This window comes from Sciurus carolinensis, unplaced genomic scaffold (assembly GCF_902686445.1).
Source record: "Sciurus carolinensis unplaced genomic scaffold, mSciCar1.2, whole genome shotgun sequence".
NCBI classification, from domain to species: Eukaryota; Metazoa; Chordata; class Mammalia; order Rodentia; family Sciuridae; genus Sciurus; species Sciurus carolinensis.
In genome coordinates, this window is record NW_025920119.1 from 2,583,028 (window position 1) to 2,588,660 (window position 5,633).

Genomic DNA, 5,633 nt, shown 5'->3' on the forward strand with positions numbered 1-5,633 from the left:
TGCTGTGGGAGCCAAAGACTTGGTGGTGGCTACATGGATCTGCTCTGCCTCCTGGTCACCATCCTCTTTCCTGTTCAGGCCTTGCCTGTGTGCATATTTTCTTACAGAAAACAATTTAGGATCCACTGATTGATTCCTAGCACTCCCCCTTTGCTCTTTGTTCTTTTTGCCTCTATCCTAGGTGCTTCTCCCTCCCCGTGTGGACTCAGAATGCAAGGGTGGGTCGCCAGTTTGTGCTTTTGGTCTTGGCTTAGCCCCTGCAGCCTCTTCTCTGCCAACTGTCCCATCGCTGAGTTCTCCCTGCCAGAATGCCTCACTGCCTTCCATGGAGACAGCGACCTCCTTGTCGCGGTGGACAGGCATTGGCGCCGGTGTCCCCACCACTCTGAGGAGTCCCACGCAACTGTTGCACCTGCAGAAGGAAGGCCTCCATGAGCTCAATAACCCACTGGCCCTGTACATCGACAATGTGCGCAGTCTGAGACAGAAGAGTGGGCTGCAGCTGCAGGTGACTGAGTGGAAAGAGGTACACAGTCACTAGTTCAAGGGACTCAAGGCACTATAAGAAACCAAGCTGGCCCATGCACGACAGGCGCTAGAGGATGCAACTCAAGGGTCGGCCAAGCTGCAGATGGAGTTGGGTAAATGCAAGACCAAGCATGACTAGCTTCTCCTCAATTATGCTAAGAAAAAATCTGATCTTAATTGAGTCTAGATCAAGCTTTGAGAATGTGGAGCAGCACTGAACTCTAAAGATGCAACTCTACCTACTTTACACTTGGTGTTCAAAACAAGTTTAGAGGGAGATTTAGAAAACCTGAAGGATCAGCTTGCCCAGGTGGAAGACTCATTAGCTGCTGCTGAAAACACAAAGAAACTTTACTTAAAGTGGATTTGGAGAATCATTTTCAGAGCCTTCCTGAGAATTTGGAATTTTGTAAAAACATGTATGAAGAGATTAATGAGACAAGAAAGTATGAAAAACACTTGGTAAAAGTGGATTCTGGATGTCAGATTAAGTATATGTATAAGCAGACTCAAGTCCTTTTTGAGGTGAGAAAGCAACATGACGCCCAAGTGAGGCTGTACAAGGAAGAGCTGGGGCAGATTTACCATGCCAAACTTGAGAATCCCAGACTGTCCTCGGGGATGAATACTGACTGCTACTGTCAACAGTGCCAGAGAAGAAATGAAGGAAAATCCTGTGAGAATTGAAAGGTTTTCATCTCAACTTTCTATTCTACAAAAGTCTAGATAGAGCATGTTTCAAAAGAATTCAAGAGTTTGAGGGATTGCTTGCAAAGAAAGAGAAAACATTCACTGCATGCTGACAGAGAGAGAGGTTTGGGGAAATAAGGGATAAAGGATCAGGTGCAGCAACAGCTGACTGATGTTAAACTTGATGTTAAACTTGAAAGCCGTGCTTACAGGAAACTCCTAAAAGGCAAAGAGGAGCTTCTGAAGCCCTCTACAAGTCCTTCTTCCCATGTGTCAGTGCCCTGTGCATCCTCAAGGTGTAGTGTGTGCGCAAGTAGAGGAAGGCAGAAGGGAGTTCATGTGGAAGAATCAAAGGTCAGCAATAGTGTCAGCATCTTTCATTCCACCTCAGTCACTGGGAATGTGTGCATTGAAGAGATCGAGGTTTACCTCTAAGAATTTTTTAATTTCCTTCCTAATATCTTCTGTTATCCATTCATCATATAGTAGCATGTTGTTTAATGTCCAGGTGTTGGAGTAGTTTCTGTTTTTTACTCTTTCATTAATTTGTAACTTCAATCCATTATGATCTGATAGAATACAAGGTAGTGTCTCTATCTTCTTGTATTTGCTGACATTAGCTTTGTGGCATAATATATGGTCTATTTTAGAGAAGGATCCATGTGCTGCTGAGAAGAAAGTGTATTCGCTCTTGGTTGGATGGTATATTCTATAAATGTCTGTTAAGTCTAAATTATTGATTGTGTTATTGAGATCTATGGTTTCTTTGTTCAATTTTTGTTTGGAAGATCTGTCCAGTGGTGATAGAGGCGTGTTAAAATCACCTAGTATTATTGTGTTATGGTCTATTTGGTTTCTAAAATTGAGAAGGATTTGTTTAACATACATGGATGAGCCACTGTTTGGGGCATAGATGTTTATGATTGTTATATCTTACTGATTTATGGTTCCCTTAAGCAGTATGAAATGTCCTTCTTTATCCCTTCTAACTAACATTGGCTTGAAGTCCACATTATCTGAAATGAGGATGGATACTCCAGCTTTTTTGCTGAGCCCATGTGCGTGGTATGTTTTTCCCCATCCTTTCACCTTTAGTCTATGGATATCTCTTTCTATGAGGTGAGTCTCTTGCAGGCAACATATTGTTGGATCTTTCTTTTTAATCCAATCTGCCAGTCTATGTCTTTTGATTGATGAATTCAGGCCATTAACATTCAGGGTTATTATTGAGATATGATTTGTATTCCCGGTCATTTGGTTCATATTTAAAATTTTTGACACATCTTGGTTCCTCCTTTATTTGACAGTCCTTTAGGATAATTACTCCCTTTGCTGATTTGCTGCTTTGTTTTTTATCTCTTCCTCATGAAATATTTTGGTGAGAATGTTCTGTAATGCTGACTTTCTAGGTTGGTTCAACATCAGGAAATCAATAAATGTCATTCACCATATCAATAGACTTAAAGTCAAGAATCACATGATTATTTCGATAGATGCAGAAAAAGCATTTGATAAAATACAGCACCCCTTCATGCTCAAAACACTAGAAAAAATAGGGATAGTGGGAACATTCCTTAACATTGTAAAGGCCATCTACGCTAAACCCATGGCTAATATCATTCTAAATGGTGAAAAACTGAAAGCATTCCCTCTGAAAACTGGAACAAGGCAGGGATGCCCTCTTTCACCACTTCTATTCAATATCGTCCTTGAAACTCTAGCCAGAGCAATTAGACAGACCAAAGAAATTAAAGGGATACGAATAGGAAAAGAAGAACTCAAACTATCCCTATTTGCTGATGATATGATGGTATACTTAGAGGAACCAGGAAATTCCACCAGAAAACTTTTAGATCTCATAAGTGAATTCAGTAAAGTAGCAGGATATAAGATCAATGCACATAAATCTAAGGCATTTTTATATATAAGCGATGAATCTTCAGAAAGAGAAATTAGGAAAACTACCCCATTCACAATAGCTTCGAAAAAAATAAAGTATTTGGGAATCAATCTCACAAAAGAGGTGAAAGACCTCTACAATGAGAACTACAGAACACTAAAGAAAGAAATTCAAGAAAACCTTAGAAGATGGAAAGATCTCCCATGTTCTTGGATAGGAAGAATTAATATTGTCAAAATGGCCATACTACCAAAAGTGCTATACAGATTCAATGCAATTCCAATTAAAATCCCAATGACGTACCTTACAGAAATAGAGCAAGCAATTATGAAATTCATCTGGAAGAATAAAAAACCCAGAATAGCTAAAGCAATCCTTGGCAGAAAGAGTGAAGCAGGGGGTATCGCAATACCAGATCTTCAACTCTACTACAAAGCAATAGTAACAAAAACGGCATGGTATTGGTACCAAAATAGAAAGGTGGATCAATGGTACAGAATAGAGGACACGGACACAAACCCAAATAAATACAATTTTCTCATACTAGACAAAGGGGCCAAAAATATGCAATGGAGAAAAGATAGCCTCTTCAACAAATGGTGCTGGGAGAATTGGAAATCCATATGCAACAGAATGAAACTAAACCCATATCTCTCACCATGCACGAAACTAAACTCAAAATGGATCAAGGATCTCGGAATCAGACCAGAGACCTTGCATCTTATAGAAGAAAAAGTAGGTCCAGAGCTTCAACATGTCGGCTTAGGACCAGACTTCCTCAACAGGACTCCCATAGCACAAGAAATAAAAGCAAGAATTAATAACTGGGATAGATTCAAACTAAAAAGCTTTCTCTCAGCAAAGGAAACTATCAGCAATGCAAAGAAAGAGCGTACAGAGTGGGAGAAAATCTTTGCCAATCATACCTCAGATAGAGCGCTAATCTCCAGAATCTATAAAGAACTCAAAAAACTCTACACCAAGAATGTAAATAATCCAACTGACAAATGGGCTAAGGAAATGAATAGACACTTCACAGAAGAAGATATACAAGCAATCAACAAACATATGGAAAAATGTTCAACATCTCTAGTAATAAGAGAAATGCAAATCAAAACCACCCTAAGATTCCATCTCACCCCAATTAGAATGGCAATTATCAAGAATACAAGCAACAACAGGTGTTGGCGAGGATGTGGGGAGAAAGGTACACTCATACATTGCTGGTGGGGCTGCAAATTAGTGCAGCCACTCTGGAAAGCAGTGTGGAGATTCCTTAGAAAACTTGGAATGGAACCACCATTTGACCCAGCTATCCCACTCCTTGGCCTATACCCAAAGGACTTAAAATCAGCATATTACAGAGATACAGCCACATCAATGTTCATAGCTGCTCTGTTCACAATAGCCAGATTGTGGAACCAACCTAGATGTCCTTCAATTGATGAATGGATAAAGAAAATGTGGTATATATATACAATGGAATATTACTCAGCCATAAAGAACGATAAAATTATGGCATTTGCAGGCAAATGGATGAAACTGGAGAATATCATGCTAAGTGAGATAAGCCAATCTCAAAAAACCAAAGGAAGAATGATATCGCTAATAAGTGGATGATGACACATAATGTGGGGTGGGAAGGGTTAGTGTTGGGGTTGGAGTTGGGTTTAGGGAGTGGGGCAGGAATGGAGGAAGGAAGGACTGTATAGATGGAGGGGAAGGGTGGGAGGGGAGGGGGGGAAGGGAAAAAATGGCAGAATGAATCAAACAACATTACCCTATGTAAATTTATGATTACACAAATGGTATGCCTTTACGCCATGTACAAACAGAGAAACAACATGTATCCCATTTGTTTAAAATAAAAAAAATAAATAAAAAAAAGAAGAGATCGAGGTTGATGGGAAATTTATTCAATTGAAAAACACTTGTGAACAGGATCAAACAATGGCAGGCAGAGGTGAACAAGAAAATTGTAGACACATTGATGCTCACAACATACTTCAAGATATGTAGCTGAAGGCAGGTCAGACTGTTTCAATGGGGGCTGCAAATGCTGGTGTCACGGCCAGTCCTCCCACTGACCTCTTCTGGAAGAACCAGAATTCTTGGGCACTGGTGAAGATGTGTAGGTTATACTGAAAAATTCACAGAGAAAGGAGGTTATACAAATAAGTACAGTCTGTTAAACAACCATAACTGAAGAGGAAGAACTAACTGGGGTGGTTGTTGAGGAAGAAGTATTCCACCAGCAGGGAGCCCCAAAATCATCCAACAGAAGCTATGCAATTATGTAAACTTCTCAAGTCAACTGCCTTCCTTAAGGCAAAGATGTATGATAATCCTTACGGATATATAGTGCAGAGCTTTCTCAAAAGCACAGACTATTTTCATATTTCTTTTACATAAATTTTTAAACTGTGAATCTGATGGCCGTAATTTCCTTTTTGATACTGGAAATTTTGTAAAATAATCATATCCATACACTTTGTTGCAACATGTGAATTATTGA

At 39.7% G+C, this 5,633-nt stretch overlaps 1 pseudogene; it reads left to right on the top strand.

Annotated features, from left to right (window-relative positions):
- Positions 1–325: 325 nt before the first annotated feature.
- Positions 326–5,418, top strand: LOC124973671 (lamin-B1-like; annotated as a pseudogene).
- The last annotated feature ends 215 nt before the right edge of the window (positions 5,419–5,633 follow it).